The 20,940-nt window shown below is 39.1% G+C and overlaps 1 long non-coding RNA gene across 1 annotated transcript; it reads right to left on the minus strand.

Moving 5' to 3' along the window:
• Positions 1-1,136: 1,136 nt before the first annotated feature.
• LOC126381617 (uncharacterized) lies at positions 1,137-1,972 on the minus strand. Its single transcript, XR_007568901.1, has 2 exons — positions 1,433-1,972; positions 1,137-1,233 (listed from the first exon to the last, which is right to left on the minus strand). It is a non-coding gene; the product is annotated as an uncharacterized LOC126381617 (long non-coding RNA).
• Positions 1,973-20,940: the final 18,968 nt, after the last annotated feature.

Consider the following 20,940-nt stretch of genomic DNA (forward strand, 5'->3'; position numbering starts at 1 on the left):
GCCAGTTCGGCAGTTGGTCCACCACTATAGGCGGGATTTTTCTGCTCGCGGGGGCGAGCGGCGGCTGGTGGGCGGTCCTCTTCGACGGCGGCGATGGCGTGGGCGTCGTCCGGAGGGACGGGCGCGGTGGCGCGTGCGGCGGCGAAGCCGGGTTGGTGTTTAACACCGCCGCGTATGATCGCGGCGGTGTTGTCTCCATGTCCAGTGAGGGCATGGAGAGTGCAACGGGCGGGCTGATCCTTGTGCGGAGTTGCGGCGGGGGCCGCTCCGGCGGCGTGGCAGTCCTCTTTGCCGCGGCCTCTGTTCCCGGAAGTTGGGGCAGGGGCAGCGGGAAAGCGGGCGGCCGGTGGGTTGCGCCACTAAATGGCGGCGTGGTGGTCGGCATCATGGCTGCGATTGCAGCGGTAGCGTGGGTTATGGAAGGGCAGGTGCGCACAAATACGCGCGACCTGCGCTTCGTTACTCCGGGCGTTGGGGGAGCCATGTTCACCCCAGATACGGCTAGGGCGCGGTGTATAGCTGTGACTTTATTTAATCGTGATACAAAAACTATGTGGAAGTAAATAAAATGATTGTGATACTGATGACGGCCATTATTGTCTTCTAACGCCCACCCTCCATTCTGATGATGATATTACGACGACACACTCTGCTACGACATATATATATTCACCTGTGGCTAAAATGACCACAATTCGTATGTTTTTATCACAAGTAATATGTAATAACTGGGAAATGAGACAACTGGATATTCCAACTGCTTTTTGAATGGAAATTTAGAAACACAAGTATATTATATAAAAGTACCAGAAGGAATACAGACATCTAAAGAAGGAACAGTTTTAAAATTGGAAAAAGCATTGTATGGTTTGAAAGAATCACCCAAATTTTGGTACAAAAGATTTGATGAGTTTTGTGAGAAAATTAAATTCAAAAGATCAGATTATGACATTTGTCTTTACAAGAAAGAAGAGGTATGGCTATTATTATTTGTCGACGACATACTATTAATTGGCAAAAAGGAAAAGATAGAAAAAGTGACAGAAAACTTAAAAGAAGAATTTAAAGCAAAAGTTTTTGATAAAGTAGAGAAGTTTCTAGGATTGGAAATAACACAAAATGAAAATACATTGAAAATTTCACAAAAAGAATTTATTAACAAGATATTACAAAAATTTCGAATGGAAGACAGCAAACCGAAGAAAACACCAATGGAGACCAATTTTTCAGTACCTGAAAAAGAAGAAATAATTAATAACATACCATATAAAGAATTAATTGGATGTTTAACTTACCTTACTATAAGCAGACCGGATATTACTTATCCAACTTCATATTTGAGCAGATACATGACGAAGCCAACGAAGACCACATGGGAAGCAGCTAAGAGAATTCTAAGATATTTAAATTATTCAAAAGACAGAGAACTTACCTATACGAAGTCAGAAAGCAACAGCATAACAGGTTATTCAGACGCCGATTGGGGAGGTGACCAATCTGACAGAAAGAGTACAAGTGGAATGGTAGTTTACCATAACAACAACCTGATTTCATGGGCATCGAAGAAGCAGCCAACTGTTTCACTATCATCTGCAGAAGCAGAGTATATTTCAGCTGCAATGTGTGTTAGTGAAGTGTTATTTGTAAAAGGATTGGCTAGTGAATTTAAAAATATAAACAGTGTAGAAATCTTTGTGGACAATCAAAGTGCAATTAAAATGATGAACAATAGTGAAAATACAAAGAGAAGCAAGCATATTGACATTAAATATAATTTTGTGAAGGACATTGTAAACAAGAAACTTATAACTGTGAACTATGTACAAAGTGAAGAGAACATTGCGGATATTATGACGAAACCCTTGAACACTACTAAATTTAACTATTTTTGTGATTATTTGTTTAAGTGATACGTGAAAGTGTTTTGAAAGTGATATTTTTTGACTATTGTTGTCTGTGTGATAACATAACCTTAAATTATAGTTTGACAGATATGACATTGATGTTTATAGTAGTGTTGCCATATTTTTAGTGTTCACTTGTAAGAAAATAATTTCTACCAATATTTTTTGTGTTGCCAATTTCCAGTTTAGTAGAAAATTTAATAACAAAATTGTAAAAGATAAACTAGAAATTGAGAGGGGGTGTTGGATGTAAAATGTCTATGGTATAAAAAAAAAAAACACTTCCCTCTTCTCTGCTGACAGCCGGCCGACATGGCATATTGAGATATATTTTGCTTGTAGAAATAAAATAAATACTTAATACTAAAACAGATAGTATTATTCCGCACATTCCGTTAAAACTTGTACAACAAAGTGACTCTGCCCACCTCAGTAGCGCAGTAAGTGTGATATTAGATATGTGTAATTACTTGTAGCTCTGTCTGGTCCATTAGGGATAAAGCCGTGTGTTTAATAAATAATTATTAACATAAAATATTTAGTAATTTTTAAGTCATGCTCAATGACAACACCTATATTTTTTTATTACTATGGCAACATTGTACGTCATTTCCTTCTAATTTTTCTACTCCATTTTTTTGCTGTAACGGTTGCAAGTAATTCTTTTAAAATAAACCAAAAGTGCTCAATTTCAAACTGGTTTTTATTCCAACATACCAGTTTTGTGGTCCTTCGTTGGGCCTGTGTGAAGTGACGTGAAAATTCGCGTAAAAACTCGTCGAAAAGTTGTGTCATCTCGAAGCTGCAGATCGTGTATGGCGTCGACAGTCGGCGGGGCGAAGTGGAATTTTTCCAAGGAAATACTAACTTTCGCGTGCAAAAAACATCTATGCTACAAATATTCCGAAGATTTACGTGCATCATACAGGATTACATTCCATTAAGAAGAAATTCATCATATTTTCACTGGATTATAACCTCCAGATTGTTCATTACCTACCTTCCTCTACCGCTCAGTTCATCAGTTCTAACGCCGAGACAAACTTCATTCAATCATTCATTCAACTTCCTGCGGCCATTATTCTACTCGTCAAAGAAGCTGTCAAAAGTGTCAATTTGACGTTTTGGATCAAAACAACAACATAACCTCGCATTGAAGAAACATTTATACGAAATCAAGCTGGATTACGGATTTCAGTGTGCGGCAATTGCGTTTCTCATTAAATACAACGTTGTCCTAAAAGTGCTGTGCGTTGCGGTATACGGATTACGTTCTTATCACGATTAACAACGAGTGAAGTGCGTCACGTATTACTTCACCGGTATCGAGCTGTTTCTGTGCGTGTGAAAGGTTTGTGCGTTGCGTCTAATCATGAGTAAAGCAGAGCAGGAGACTCTAAAGAAGCTTCGTCTTACCAGAAGATATTTAAAAGGTACTGTGACTCGCATTGATAACTTTGTAACTGATCCAAATACCAGTGCGTCCGCGACAATTGAAATGATCGATGCTCGTATTGAAAAACTTAATACTACATTTAAAGATTATGAAAAAGTGCACTTAGATATATTGTCTATAGATGAACAAGATGAATAAAATGCTGCCAATTTGGAGAATAAATATTTTGATGTTCTATCTAAATTAAATACTTTAAAGAGGAATTTGGCTACAACAGAGGTCAGGCAATGTTCTAGTGCGTCTGCATCAAAATTACCAAATATTGATGTTCCAACTTTTACAGGCAAGGATTTCACTAAATATACTCCCTTCATGCAGCTTTTTACAGCTGTCATTGACCAAAATAAGTCACTTTCGGACGTTCAAAAGTTATTCTATCTCAGAACTTTTCTGACTGAAGATGCACTAGCTGTCATAGTCAATTTACCTCTTGTTAATGAGTCCTACTCTGAAGCTCTTTGTTTATTGAAGAAGCGCTTTGACAACAAGGCCAGATTAATTACAAATCATATTAGTATTATCTTGCAACTACCGTCTATGCAGAAGGGTACAGCGACCTGTATTAGGTCATTTATATCTGATGTGCAGCAACAATTGCATGCTCTCAGAAATTTAAAGCAGCCTGTTGACAACTGGGACATGCTATTAATTACAATTTTAACTAAAAAATTGGATGCATTTACTAACAGGGCCTATCAAATTGATAGAGACCCTGATACTCTACCAACAATGGAAGAGTTTATCTCCTTTTTGGAGAAGCGTGCCATGGCACTTGAGGATTCCACCAATACTTGTATAAAAAGTATTCCAAAAGTAACCAACATTGTAACAAAAAACAATTGTAACTTTTGTGCAGGACCCTCACATTTTCTCTATTTATGTCCAAAATTTAGAACAGCCTCACAAGAAGCGCGTGAAAATTTTGTGAAAAGCAACAAGATTTGCACAAGGTGCTTAAGAGTCCACACTAATAAGTATAAGCTTACTATGATTACTTGTAAAACTTGCAAAGCAGGTCACAATACCCTCCTGCATAAAGACAGTGGCTCCAATCTTGAACCCTCTGTTGCACTTCATTCAAAATGTTCAACGATGAACACTTTATTGCCCACTATAAAGGTAAAATTAGTCGACAATCAAAATTCTGAAACATTTGTCAGAGCACTTCTAGACTCAGGCAGTCAAGCCTCATTTATTGTTGCTTCACTCGCTAAGAGACTAAATTTAACTCCCAAAAATCAGAGAACAAGTGTACTTGGTATAGGAAATAAAACAATATAATTAATAAATATGTTGATCTGACAATACACTCTCCAGTGACAAATGTAAAACTTAATGTAAAATTGCATGTTGTAGATTCAATAACATCTGATTTGCCTCAGCAATGCATTAACATGTCTCACATACAATTGCCAGCAAACATTAAACTTTCCGATGAAAAATTTCACATGTCACAAGAAATTTCTATTCTTTTAGGAGCTGACATTTACTTTAATATTTTAACGGATGGACAGTTTAAATTAAATGGATTGCTTTTGCAAAATACCTTATTTGGGTACACAGTTGGTGGGAGAATTAACCAATCAAATGTTGACTTTGTAAATCCTAATAATGTGACTAATCTCACTATCTTTGATCCCACCAAGCTTGAAGATGTTATGGAAGGGTTTTGGCTGAGTGAGAAGGCACCTGAGCCTCCTGAAAGGCCTACTGTAGAGTTTCAAAAAGCAGAGTCTATTTTTGTAGAGTCAGTACAGTTGAAAGACAACAAGTTTCATGTTGATATGCCTCTAGTTACCACTCTAGAACAGTTGCAGCTCGGTGATTCCTTCTCAGCCGCCCTTCAAAGATTCATGGCACTGGAGAGGAAGTTTAAGAAAGATCCTCATTATTTTCAGCTCTACAAAAATTTTGTTGACGAATATATTGCTCTTGGACATGCAAAGGTTGTGGATATCAGTTCCTATGATGTGTATAATGGTGCTGTATACTTTTTGGCTCACCATGCTGTAATAAATGAAGATAGCTTGACAACCAAGCTTCGAGTTGTTTTTAATAGCAGCATGAAGTCCAAGAGTAATACATCACTTAATGATGTTATGCTGAATGGACCTATTGTCCAGAATGAATTGCTGGACATTCTTGTCCTCTTTCGCACTTACATTTACACATTGATACGTGACATTACAAAGATGTTTAGAGCTGTCTTCATAAATGAACATCACAAACCCCTTCAAAATATTTTATGGAGGGATGATCCCTCTAAACCAATCCAATGTTTACAATTACTGACTGTCACCTACGGACTTAAAGCGTCCACCTACTTGGCCACCAGATGTCTCAGCGAGTTGGCTCAGAAATATGAACATGACTTTCCTCTTGCTTCAAAAGCAATGTTTCTTAATACCTATGTTGATGACGTCTTGTGTGGTTCAGATGATGTCAAGCAGCTGCTATAGCTGAAATCTCAATTAACAGAGCTTTTACAGAAAGGCAATTTTACTCTTCATAAATGGTGCTCAAATGTACCTAAAGTTCTGAATGATATTCCAAATGAAAACAAATATTTTAAAGAAATTGACATCAACAAAAATAATGTTGTTAAAACCTTGGGTATAAAATATGACGTCATTCCCGATCAATTTACATTCAAATGTCCAGTCTCTGATGAAAATTTAAATACAAAAAGAAAAATACTGAGTTATATTGGGAAAATGTTTGATCCATTGGGATTAATTGGTCCAATTATCGTCATTGCCAAATTGTTCATGCAAGAGCTTTGGTCTCTAAAGACTGACTGGGATGCTGTATTACCCCTTCCACAACTCAACAAGTGGAATAAGTTCATCTCTAATCTGGTTTTGATGGGTACTCTAACAGTTCCCCGGGGCATTTCATGTCACGCTATAAAGACGGTAGAACTTGTTGGTTACGCAGACGCCTCATTTAAAGCATATGGTTGTTGCATTTACTTACGTTTGATCGACCAAGAAGGTATAGTCTCTGTAAACTTGCTATGCTCCAAGTCGCGTGTAGCTCCACTGAATAAAACCGTGACAATCCCTAAGCTAGAGCTTAACAGCGCCCATCTTCTTGCTCAAGTAGCAAATAGAATTTATGGCACTTTGAAAACTCGATATCCTGAAATTAAAGCTAACCTTTACAGTGATTCACAAATCACTCTAGCATGGATTAAGTCTTCGAATTTAAAATCCGTTCCTTACGTGACTAATAGGGTCAAACAAATTAAAAAGCTGGTGCCAGACTTTGAGTGGTCTTACATAAACACTCTGAACAATCCAGCAGACCTCCTGTCGAGAGGCTGCGACCCACATAAGCTCCAGGATAATAAACTCTGGTGGCATGGGCCAACACAGCTGGCAGACAAAAATTTTGAACATTCTGTCAGTGATGCCATTTTACCAATTTCTACTCCTACAGATGTAATAATGCCTGTAGTTAATGTCTGTGACATAAATCCGCAGTCTTATGACGACCAACTTCTTTATGACTTAATTACTAGATCATCAGATTTAGGCAAACTGCAAAGGATTGTTGCATACATTATGCGCTTTTACAACAATTGTCATAGAAAAGATAATCCTATCCATGGGTCATTAACCTCAAATGAACTCTACAATGCACTAAATATCATAATTCGTTGCGTGCAAAATAAACATTTTGCAAAAGAGATACAGTGTCTTAAAAATGGCTCTCCTATTAAGTCGGTTGTCTAATCTACATCCCTTTTTAGATCATGCTGGTGTCCTCAGGGTCGGTGGCCGACTTCATAATGCCACTTCCATTTCCTATGAGAAAAAGCATCCTGCAATTCTGCCAAAAGGCTGTCATTTAACTTCTATTCTTATCTGCATGGAACATGTGCGGTTACTACATGCAGGTGCTAAGTTAGTCCTTAGCTCGCTCTCTCAGCGTTTCTGGCTTATAAGCGGCATTCGTAAAGTCAAAAAGGTCGTAAATAAATGTGTCAAATGCTTCCGACTCAAGGCTGCAGCTTCTACTCAGCTTATGGGGTCAATACCTAAGGAGAGACTTACTACCTCTAGACCTTTCTCAGTCGTCGGCGTCGATTTTTGTGGACCCTTCAATGTGAAGGTGTCAAGGATTCGTAAACCAATTATTACTAAAGGTTATGTTGCCCTTTTCGTCTGCTTTTCCACCAAAGCTGTTCACATGGAACTAGTTAGTGATCTCACTACAGACGCCTTCCTTGCGTGTCTAAAGCGATTCATCGCCCGTCGTGGCATGCCGCAAAAAATATTTTGCGACAACGCAAAGACCTTTAAAGGTGCTGCAAATGAGCTAGATGCTCTACATAAACTTTTTGTTTCCAAAGACCATGTTGATGCAATAGAAAATTATTGCATTCCAAACTATATATCCTTCAAGTTCATCCCCAGCTACTCTCCCGAATTCGGAGGCTTATGGGAAGCTGGGGTGAAAAGTTTTAAGTACCACTTTAAAAGGATTGTTGGTACACTTACTTTGACATTTGAAGCCTTGTACACGGTTGTGACAGAAATAGAGGCGGTTCTTAATTCAAGACCCCTGCTTCCCATGAGCTCCGATGTGTCTAACTTCCAATATTTGACACCTAGTCACTTCCTAATAGGCACAGCTTCTATGAGCTTTCCTGAACGTGAACTTTCAAGTGTACATATAAACAGATTAAAATTCTGGCAGTCATTAACCAAAATTAAACAGGACTTTTGGAAGGTCTGGTCAGGTGATTATCTCACACAATTACAGAGCAGACCCAAATGGCAGCAGGTTAAAACTAATTTAAAAGAAGGTGATCTTGTCATTGTTAGAAATGATAACACTGCTCCAATGTCATGGCCTATGGCCAGAATTGTAAGGATAGTCCCCAGACCAGACCAATTGGTTAGAGTCGCTGAAATAAAAATGTCAAATAATAAAACATATCTTAGATCTTTAAGAAAACTAAGTCCATTGCCTATAAATTAAAAAATAAATTAGTGCTTAAAAATAAAACAAAGTGTGTAAAAATAAAATTGTAAAAGATTTCTTAAATAATTTTGTAGTATATTCATAACTTACTAAAACAAAATGTTTTTAGTTTATAGAATGGAAATTATATTTAAGTTTAATAACCTTAAGAAATATTAAGATATAACTTAAAATTGCTCTTTACTAAACTAACTTGTTAAAAAGAAAAATAATTCTATTACAAAATATTAAAAATGTAGAAGATTGTTTGACGGGATTGTCAATGTGGGGAGTCAAACGAAGAAACAAAATATCCAATAGGTTTGTCCACTCCAGCGTTTATTTGCGAGACGATATTACAATAGTTGACAAAGGTATGCTTGCTATCTTTAGAGTAACCTAGAGCACCTAACAAACAGTCCCACAATGTGGAAGCTATCTGCAGGTCCCTATCCGTACGTATGGTACTGTCGTCTAGAATCGGAGTGTCCCACAATGTGGAAGCACCCTTACGCAGAACGGCAGCAGCCTACGAATTCTTCAAAATATGCAGGTTCAATGCCTGCCCCAATTAAATTAAAAACAAACATTGATACCGCGTTCTAAAAGACAACTAGCGCCATCTGTTGTTAAGCGGGTGTACTAATAAATGGTTCGTGTTGATGTTGTGATTCTTGTAGATGCTGGGTGATAATATGGGGTGTTACAAAAATATTTATATTTCAAGTTCATTTATAAATAAAAGGAATACTTACTTACTTACCTTAGAGATTACTTACCTTATATAAAAGTAGAGTCTTTATTTTCTTCAGTTCAAAATGTAAACTTCTAAACTACTTAGCTTTTAAGAAACTTTGTTTTTGTTAGATGTTGTCACTGGCCCTGGCCCAACTATGTTTAATAAATAATTATTAACATAAAATATTTAGTAATTTTTAAGTCATGCTCAATGACAACACCTATATTTTTTTATTACTATGGCAACATTGTACGTCATTTCCTTCTAATTTTTCTACTCCATTTTTTTGCTGTATAACGGTTGCAAATAATTCTTTTAAAATAAACCAAAAGTGCTCAATTTCAAACTGGTTTTTATTCCAACACCGTGATTTATGTATGTTCCCATCTTTTTCTATCCTATTGGTTGTGAGGTGGATAACCAACCTCGTCAATCCTGGTGCGAGGGTTATTATTGAGCCGCCAAATGCCCCTGACATGGCTCATGTAACGACTACTTATTACATCAGTAAGCAGTAACCGGGACCAAAGCCCATTGTTTTTTTAACTATTGTGTCTGGAAATCTTGGCCTCACAAGGATGAAACAAAACAGTTTAAAAAATATTGATTAAAATGGCCATCACTGGCACGTTTACCCTTTACTAGGGCAGGCATAAATAAAAGAGGTGGTAGCTGTTCACTCAAAAGTTAAATACCTTGAACAGCTGATTGCTACGTAGTGTTGTGCAAATTTGAATTTATTACATGAAGACCTAGAATTCAATTGCTCATAACTAATGCAAATATGAATTTAGGCGGCCAATACTCTCGCATGTGATTTGTAGATAGTGACAGAGTAGGCACACTTCGGGTTGATACCCCCGTTCCGTTACACCCTGTATACCTGTAACTCAAGCTAATTATAAGAAATGTTGGCATGTATTACAGAGTAGGTACAACAATAAACGACTTATGTCAAATTGTATTTTAAAGCGCTTGTTTAGCCAGAAAAATGTCAACACGGAATCATCCACTGCTTTGAAAGAATTGTTAGATAATACGACAGACTGTTTGCATGAATTATCAAATCTAGGTATAAAAACTGATGATTGGGATAAGTATTATCGTAATTTATGTGCTATGTTTGAAGTTGGACGTTGAATCGCGCAAGCAATGGGAATTGCATGCAAGTAACTCAGGCGACGATTTACCGTCTTTCACGCAGTTCAAAGAGTTTCTGGAGAATCGTTTTCGCGCTTTAGAAATGATCGAACCTACAAAGCTTAAATATAAATCTGCTTCTAACCACATTCATAACCCAAAAGTTTTGCACGCTGCCTCTTCTAACGCTACTAAATCGAGTGTATGTAGCCTTTGCGCAGGAGATCATAAGCTACATCAATGTGAACAGCTAAAAAATAAAGATGTTGTTAAGCGTCGGGAGCTATCAACTTCTCTTGGTGTATGCTTTAATTGCCTTGGGGAAAATCATACAAGCTTGAAGTGTCCGCGCTCATCAACCAAATGCCTTATTTGCCGTCGGAAACATCATACGCTACTCCATCCGCAGGGTCCGGAGCATGCTCGCGCTGGGAACATATCTGCGAGCAACAAACCTGAAAACATAGTACCGGAAGCGCCCCCAGTGGCGCAGGAGACCATACCAAACATAAACGCTCATTTCTTGACAGGAGATGTTCAGTGTCAAACACTATTAGCTACAGCTTTGATAAAAGCTGAGTCTAGAAATGGGCAGTCGCAGATACTGAGAGCTTGGATAGATCAAGGCTCTCAAGCATCTTTTATATCGGAATCAGCTGTGCAATTTTTGCAACTAACTAAAATAGCTGCCAAGAGCACTATTACTGGATTGGGCGGAGGCAAGAGTGGCTTAACGTTAAAGCATGTCGTTATGGTCAATATCCAGTCACTTCATACTCCCGACTTCCAAATGCAAATCAAAGCACACGTAATAGGTAAGATCACATCGATGTTACCAGAACGAAGATTTTTACTAACCGAGTGGTCAGATTTACAAAAACTTACCTTGGCTGATCCTCAATACAATCAACCGAATAAGGTCGATGTCTTATTAGGTGCTGAAGTGTATTGCAAAATTATGAAGGATGGACTTTTAGGGTTTTTATGTGTTCTATTACTTTGGGCTACTAGGAGATAAAGAAGAAGTCATATTAACGTTCACGCACTGCACATTTATTAGGTTCTTTAACAATTGAAATAATTATAATTAACAGGCTACTGACGCGAGTGGAGGGAGCGCGGTATGGGAAACAACTGGTTGGCGCCGTTGCGCCCGCACAGAATTGCTGACTCCGATTTTAGGAATAATACACTGTGTGTCCCTACATCATTCCCCCTCCATCTTCAAAATTTTCATAACAAAAAAAAAAATTAGATTCTAACATTTAAAAATTAATTACTGAACCCTAATTTCTCAGAAATTCAATGCGTGCAGCAACGTAGTGCCCCAGCGCCTATCGCTAGCTGCAACTTGACACCTGCGATCAGCGCGTCCGCCTATCGCACGTATACAAGCACATGCTACCTAACTATTATAACACGATGCAATTTACAATATTTATCTAGGTTAACTATCCCTGTCGTGAACCTTAAAAAAAAATACTTAATTACTAAATTTACTTACTATTTGTATTATATATTAATAGATATTAATAGAGGGACACTCGTACATTGAATACAACCATCACTAAAATGTGGGAACTCGCTCCGAAACAGGGTGCGCTGTCGCTGCTACCGCTAGGGCGCCCCTTTCCATTGACGAAACCATGTCCTTGACTATGGCAGACCTGGCCTGCTGACCACAACGCCTGCATCCTTTGGACATTAACACTAAACCCACGATGACAATAATACAAATTAGAAAAACACTAAGCAGTTCCACCTTCTTCTCCATAGTCGCGGTGGCGTTGGCGTCGTTAGCTCCGACTTGAGCTATAACGACTTCCTCATTCTTACTTTGCGGATTACCCATAATAGAAATAATACTCATCTGGTTAGCAAGAGCGACCAGATGCTGCAGTGTCCGTCTATTAAATTAATACAAAAAATCTTTTAAACTACTTAAATACTAACTTTTTTGCTTGCTTCAAAATTATTTTAAACACTAGATAATTTTGTGCAATTATCGCTCACATAAGAAAATTCCGAATTAACATTTCTGCATTAGAATTTAGAATTAACAAAATTCATTCTTGAACCAGTTTTGATCTGAACTTCGTACCTAAGCTTACTACCGGGCGATATAGTAAACAGAGGTAAGTAGGTTAGTATACACACGAGCAACTATACACACAGGCAAGAACGATTACGATATTACATTTCAGAGTCAAATGTGTTTGTTTAAGTATATTTGGTTTACGCTAATTTATTCTAGAAATATGTTATTTTTATGCTCATCTACTATCTAATTCTAACTCTAAGCGCTTAGATTCCCCATAGGGACATAATATATTTTATGTCGCGACATGTACCTACAAGAATATTAACTAAAAAAAGAAGATTTCACAAGTGTCTCTAAATTTAACAGGTGGCTTCACTACTCTGCCACTTTTAGTTACCCTATCACTAGTTCTTTTTGTAATGTAGGTAGTACAATAATCATAATTGTATTTCTGTAATGAGGGTAGTCGCAGATGCAATCAGTCTAGAATATACCGTTGAATGATCAGCTGTGCGTATCATTGTTCCCTGTTCTAGTAAATACTTCAGTGGCGACAGGCTAATAAAATCGGGTTTTACGCGTGTTACGAACATAATACAACAATAGACAATGTCAATCGGCAAGCTAAGTGAGTTTGATGTGAGGTCCGGGTCGTGGTCGTCGTACGTAGACAGACTGGAGATGTACTTCAAGGTCAACAAGGTCGACAGAGAATTGAAGCTGCCAACGTTGATTGCAACTATGGGGGAGGAGGCATATGAGTTGCTCGTCAACCTCGCAAGTCCAAAGAAGCCATCGGAATTATCGTACGATGACGTGGTCGACTTGATGCGAAAACATTTACAACCGACACCGTCATTATTAGCGGAGAGATACCGATTTAGACAGAAACGACAGGGTAACGGAGAAGACATTGCAACTTACGTAGCGGAACTAAAAAAGTTGTCTCGTAATTGTAAATTCGCAGCGAACTTAAACGACAATTTGCGGGATCAATTTGTTTGTGGGATCAGAAGTGACGTCATCAGGCAACGGTTGTTCGCGGAAGAAGACTCTTTTACATTCGCACAAGCAGTGAGATTGGCGAGTTCCTTAGAAGCGGCGGAGAGGGATTCGGCCGTGGTGGACAATGGCTGCGGTAATACTTCCACGAGCACGAAATCGACGTGTGAAGTCCATGCCCTGACGGCGGGCAGCCAGCGGGCTGGCGGAGCGGGGGCGGCGCGCGCGGCGGCGCGGCCGGGCGCGCGGCCAGCTGACACGCGGCGGCAGGCGGCCGCTAGGACTAGGAACTGTGGAGCTTGCGGAGCGACTAACCATGACTTTGCTACATGTCGGTTCCGGGATTACGTATGCAGTAAATGCCAAGCTACAGGGCATTTGCGGCGGGTGTGCCCGGAACGGGAGCAGCTGGGACAAACATCGCGGGGAAGGCCTTACCACCGCCGGGGAGGACAGCGCGGAGGGTTTCATTTCGGTGACGTCGGTCGCGGGTCCAGCGAGGAAGACGACGGGGACATCGAGGAGAATATAAACCTGTTATCGTTAAATAATTACAAGGCTGTGAGTATACCGGTCTTTATTGACAATAAAATGATACCAATGGAGATAGATACGGGAACCGCTATTTCGTGTATAAACAAAGATACTTATAATGCCTATTTTTCTCATTTGTGTATAGAAAGTGATAATACAGTGTTGAGATTTTACAATGGGTCTAAAATTAAACCTTTAGGCATAATACGGCCACTAGTTCGATACCAGGACCGAGAAAAAAGATTAGAATTGTTCGTAATAAAGGACGGTACTACTACATTAATAGGGAGGCAATGGTTAGCCGAACTCCAGATTGATGTACCTAAGTTGTACTGCAATTTTGTATCGAGTCATAAAGCGGGTCAATTAGATAATCAGATTTGTGATTTACTCGACAGATATAGGGAGATATTCAGCAAGGGACTGGGGCGGTATGCGGGAGGCAAGGCGACGTTGCGTGTGCGAGAGGACGCGGCGCCCGTGTTCCATCGCGCGCGGCCGTTGCCGTATGCGCTGCGCGAGCGAGTCGACGCGGCGTTGGATGAGATGCTGCGAGCTGGTGTCATCGAGCCCGTCGACTGCTCCGACTGGGCCTCGCCGCTCGTGCCCATCAACAAACCTGACGGTACACTTAGAATCTGTGCGGATTATAAGGCGACTTTAAATCCGGTTTTACTGATCGACCGCTACCCGTTGCCAAAGATAGAAGATGTATTAGTGGGGTTAAATGGTTCACGTTATTTTAGCAAGATAGATTTATCTCAAGCTTATAACCAGATAGAATTGGACGAATCAAAAGTATACACGGTTATTAACACACACCGGGGATTATTTCGTTATAATAGGTTAGTCTACGGTCTAGCGTCAAGTGTAGGTATTTTCCAACGCATAATGATGAACTTATTTAGAGGAGTGCCAAATGTTCAAGTATTCTTAGATGATGTCATAATCGGGGGCAAGACGAAAATGGAACATTTGCAAGCGTTAAGTATGGTTCTACAGAGATTGCATAGTAACGGATTAAAGCTGAAAAGGAGCAAATGCGTATTTTTGGTAGATGAAGTTACATACTTGGGGAATATCGTATCAAGGGAAGGTATAAAAGCAGATACTTCTAAAATAGACGCTATAAAGGAAATCCAAACACCGAAAAATGTTTCGGATTTACGCTCCTTTTTGGGTTTAGTTAACTTCTTTGCAAAGTTTGTTAAAAATTTTAGTTTTGTATTATCGCCGCTATACAATCTGTTACGTAAGGGGGTCGAGTGGATGTGGAATAGTAAATGCGAGCAGGCATTCCGCCAGGTAAAAAAATTGTTGTCGAGCGCAGACGTGCTGGCGCACTACGACCCGTCGCGACCCGTGGTGGTGACATGCGACGCCAGCCCGTGCGGGGTGGGTGGCGTGCTGGCGCAGCGCGACCACCGGGGCCGCGAGCGGCCCGTGGCCTATGCTTCGCGCTCGCTTACACCGGCGGAAAAGAATTACTCACAGATCCACCGTGAGGCCCTTGCGATAATATTTTGTATGAAGAAATTCCATCAATACCTGTACGGTCGTCATTTTCTCTTGCGAACAGATCATAAGCCGCTAGTTTCAATACTAAATCCTTGTAAAGGTATTCCCACCATGACAGCCAGCCGCATGCAACGTTGGGCCGTAATTTTGTCAGCGTACGATTACGATATTGAGTATATAAAATCCAAAGACAATTGTGCCGACGGACTATCACGACTGCCGATTACGGAACAATTAAATAACAAGAATAATGATAAAATACCCGAGCAAACTTATTTGCATTTTGCGCAGGAGGCTTTACTTTTAAATTACAATGAAATTAAAAAACATACACAGAGTGATCCCATATTAGGCAGGGTACTAAGTTATATTCGCGATGGCTGGCCTACAGACTGCGATATATTAGGGTTGCAGCCGTACATTAATAGGAAACAGGAATTGTATGAAGAACTGGGTTGTGTAATGTGGGGTCACAGGGTAGTGATTCCGGAAAAATGTAGGACTAGGGTGCTTGAAATAATTCATGAACCTCATATGGGCATAGTGAAGTCGAAGGCGTTGGCACGCAGTTACGTGTGGTGGCCCGGCGTGGACGAGGCGGTGGAGGCGGCGAGCCGCGCGTGCGGCACGTGCGCCGCTGTGGCCGACGCGCCGCCGCGCCGCGCGCCGCAGCCCTGGCCGTGGCCGCAGCGGCCCTGGGCCAGGCTCCATTTGGATTTCATGGGGCCCATCAATGGTAGAACCTATCTAGTCATCGTAGATGCTATGTCCAAGTGGTTGGAAGTATTTCAGGTGCCCAGTACCGCGGCCGGCGCTAATATAGAACGGTTACGGGAGCTATGGAGTAGGTGGGGACTGCCGAAGCAAATTATAAGTGACAATGGGCCACCTTTCACTAGTAAGGAATTCCAAAATTTTGTTTCGAAAGACGGCATTGAACATATTTTTACCGCACCATATCACCCCTCGTCGAATGGGGCTGCGGAAAATGCCGTAAAAACAATGAAAAGGGTTATTAAGAAAGCAATAGTAGATAATATTAATATCAATCAAGCGTTGCAAACATTTTTGTTATATTATAGGAACACAGAACACACGTCGACGGGCGAAAGTCCTGCTATATTAATGATGAATAGACGATTACGTACTCGGTTAGATATGTTAAAGCCAGATAGGGAAAATAAAGTACGACTAGCTCAAAAACGACAGTTGGACGCGGCCGGAGGAAAAACTGGTAGGAATATACAAGTAGGCGACTACGTATGGTACCGTCAATTTTTAAAAGGGGAGAAGTGGGTGCCAGGTAAGGTAACAGAGGCTTTAGGTACCACTAATTTCACGGTCTCTGATGGTGATGGTGTACAATCCCATAGACATGTCGATCAGTTAAAACGTAGGTCACGGAGTTCACTCATTTTCCCCACAGATTCTAGGGAAACAGATAGTACTCAAGAGACAAACAAGTCTGACGTGGTCAGGTCAGTGAGTGACCGGTCGGAGGGGTCGACAGAGCCGGGGACACAGGCGTCGCCTGCCAGGGCGGCTACGACTTCGGACACGGAGTATGAGGAAGCGACGTCGGAACCGGAGTCTGGCAACCAGCCGATCGCAACCGCACCGACGACGCTTACGCCTACCCCTATATCGCCCCATACCCGTCCTATTCGGAGATGTAGATTAGGAAAAGAAGTTAGATATAAGTTTTAGCTGTAAGTTTGTTGTAAATGATAAGTTGTATAAGCGTAAATTGTTGTGTACCTATAAAAATTGTAATAGTATAGTTTAGTGGTTAAGATTTCTTGTAAGGGTTACTATAAGTTAAGTTGGTGTTGTAGTATGAATTAAGGGTGAAGGGATGTAATGTAGGTAGTACAATAATCATAATTGTATTTCTGTAATGAGGGTAGTCGCAGATGCAATCAGTCTAGAATATACCGTTGAACGATCAGCTGTGCGTATCATTGTTCCCTGTTCTAGTAAATACTTCACTTTTCAAACGGGATTCATAATTTTTTTCCGATTCCGTAACTGGCGTTGTCTGCTCGTTTGTTTCGGACTTATCTACATCATACAAATCCACATAGTACGCAGGTTTTAACCTATCTACCGAAACTCGTACCTTTCTGTTCGGTAACTGTATCAAAAACACTTTTTCATTTCGCTTTAAAACTTTATATGGCCCATCGTACGTAGGCTGTAATGGCTTACGTACGGCGTCATTTCTCAAAAATACAAACTGAGAGGTACGAAGATCGGGATGTACAAATATCGACTTTCTATTATTGTGTACTCTATTAATAGGCTTATAGTTACGTATTGTCTCACGTAACGAAATTATATCAATCAGTTGAAAAAGATCAGAATATTACCAATAATGACTTTGAAGAACTTGAACGCGCTCTTAAAATACATCTACAACAGTGTCTAACTACGAAAACGAAAATCCTAAATCCACCACAAGAAGATTGGATACAGAAGGAAATTATTAATAGAATTAATCGAAGAAATGAGCTGTGGGCAAAACTACAAAAAGACTCCCAAAATATCATCTTGGAATCTGACTTTAAATCTGAAAGGGATGCTACAGCTAACCTAATCAAAAGAACAAAAGACACCTACTACTACAACAAATTCACCAAATGCATCGGAAAACCAAAAAAAAATGATAGATAGAAGATAGATAGATAGAACGTTTATTTGCATGAACACAGTACAATGGTCTTAATAAGTAATATGTATGTCCTTAGTGTATTCAGCCTGCTTGCAGGCGTGCAAATATTAATTTACAATAAAAAGTATAATACAAAAGCTTGAAACAATTGGCATGCACTCAAAACATAAAACTTTCTAAAATCAACAATATTAAAATTTACATTTCCAAAATATCGTGTCATGTTATAACAGGTCAAAATTAAAATTTAAAAAAGAAAAGTCAACGGTTAATAACTAATAATAAGTTAATAACAATACAGGCAATTATTTATCTTTATAGTCTAAAAACTCTCCTACACTATAGAACCCTAAATTACTTATCCATTTTGTTAGAGCGGTTTTGAATATTTTGCCGTTTAATAACTTTAGAGAGTTAGGGAGCTTATTATACACCTCAATGCTCATGTTAAAAACATTCTGTTTGTATAAGTAGGACTTAGAGCTTGGTTGGTGCAAAAGGTTGACATACTGATTCCTCAGTGGTCTCCTTGACACCTGTGAGCGCAATTTGTAGTATTCAGGATGCGTTTTAACGAAGTTACAAATGTCCCTTATATACAAGCAGGGTAGAGGTAGAACATTCAAATTTTTGAATAGAGGTTTACAGCTCTCCAAAAACCAAGCGCCGCAAATAGCCCTGATACATCGCTTCTGTAATCTGAAGACCCTTGTGATCTCAGTTGAATTTCCCCAAATAATAAGACCATAGCTAAGTATTGAGGAGACATATCCGTAGTAGGCCATGAGTGCTGCTTCCTTCGATACTGTTTTTCTTAAGCGGTTTAGGACGAATACAAAGCGTTCTAGCTTAGAGCATATTTTGTCAACGTGGGCTTTCCAGTTCAAATGAGTATCAATAACAATCCCTAAGAAATCAAACGTATCAACCCTTTCAACGTTACTGTTGTTAAATTGTATATTAGCTAAATTTAACAAATTTGAGTTTGGGTGACGGTATTCCATTAGTTTAGTTTTACTGATATTTATATTTAGATTATTATTATTTAACCAGTTATTCATATCGTTTAGGGCTGATTTTATAGTATCAATATATGTATCGTCATCACAAGCTATTAGAAGTGTGGTGTCATCCGCAAATAATATAGATTTATGTAGCGTTGCTCGTGGGAGATCATTTATGTACAATAAAAACAAAATTGGAGCTATTATGCTACCTTGAGGTACACCAGTGTTATTAACTAAAAACTTAGACATGTACTTCTTTTTAGTAATAACATTATTGACTCTTACCATATTTGTAACCTCAGTGCACTGTTTGCGGCCCTTGAGATAGAGTTCGAACCAATCATAAGCCTTACCTCGGATTCCGTATACTTGTAGTTTTTTCAGTAGATAACCGTGATGGACGAAATCGAATGCTTTTGACATATCGAGAAATATTGACGTCATTGGTATGTTATTATTTAGATTTTTAGTAATAGTCCTCACTAGGTCATAACAAGCTAGTGTTGTTGAACTCCCTTTACGGAAACCAAATTGCTGAGGATGTAGAATATTAAATTTTGTTAAAAATGAGACGAGTCTTTTCTGCATCGCCTTTTCAAAAATTTTTGACAGTATTGGAACAATTGTGATTGGCCTGTAGCACCCGGGGTCTAATCTATCCCCTTTCTTGAACAATGGCTTCACAAGTGCCACTTTTAATTGCGCTGGAAAGTAACCCTGTTCAAAAGTTAAATTTATAAGGTGTGCCAATGGACGCGCAAATGTACGAGCGTTGAGCTTCAAAACAGTTGTGCTAATGTCGTCAATACCACTAGACTTACTATTATTTAAACTCATTATAATGTTGTATGTTTCGCTACTGTCAACTGGTGTCAAGAAAATTGTATGATCATTTATGTCATTGTTGGGTACATTAATGTGTCTAATCAGATGCGGATTATTACTATTAGTCAATTGGATATAATAATTATTAAATATGTCGCAGATGTTTTGGGGGTCATTATATTGAACATTATTAAATTTTATACATTTAATGTCGTTATCGTGATAAGTATTATTAGTGGCCAATGAAATAGTCTTCCATATAGCTTTTGAATTTTTCCCATGTTTACTGATGAATTTTGTATTATTTATTCTTTGTGCCGCGAATATACATTTTCTAAGAAGCTTTATATATTTTTGGACTGACTGTTTTAGTTGCTTACTTTTTTTGCTAGATGTGCGATATGATAGATATAGTTTCCGTTTGGTTTTACACGACTTTTTTAACCCCCTTGTTAGCCACTTTAACTTTGAAGGTCTGTTATTTATTTTAACTTTTATTAGTGGAAAACACAGGTTGTAGAACAATCGCAACGTCTCGTAAAAAAGGTCGAAGGCTTGTGCAGCATTATTGCAGTCTAATATCTCCAGAAATGACAGAGCTGACATACAGTTTTCAAATTTTTTAAGATTTTCTTTGCTGTAATCCCGTCGATATTCGAACCAGGTTGTGAAGACTCTCTGTTTTTTCATAGTAAATGATATCATCTGTGCAGTTTGATGGTCAGATAATCCTAAGGGTATCACAGATGGTTCGGCACGTTTTATGTTGCTGATTATTTGGTCTAGGCATGAGTTAGACCTTGTGGCCACTAAAATATGGGGACTGAAATTAAAGCTATTTATTAAGCTCAACAATTTATCGGTAGAGTTTCCCTTTTTTAGGATATTTATATTCCAATCGCCACATATGACAATTTTTTTCTTATAGTATTTAGTGGTTAAGTATCGTAACAATATGTCTAGTTTGTATAAAAAGATACCAACATGAGCTTTGGTGGGATTTGGGATTCTATATATCGTTACTACTATAAGATTTAGTCCCATGACTTCTACTCCACAACATTCGAAGTAGAACTTTTTGGCTAGTTTTGGAGGAAAGACTAATAGTTTGGTTTCCATAGCTTTTTTTACC

Source organism: Pectinophora gossypiella, unplaced genomic scaffold, assembly GCF_024362695.1.
Source record: "Pectinophora gossypiella unplaced genomic scaffold, ilPecGoss1.1 Pgos_67, whole genome shotgun sequence".
Classification (NCBI taxonomy): Eukaryota; Metazoa; Arthropoda; class Insecta; order Lepidoptera; family Gelechiidae; genus Pectinophora; species Pectinophora gossypiella.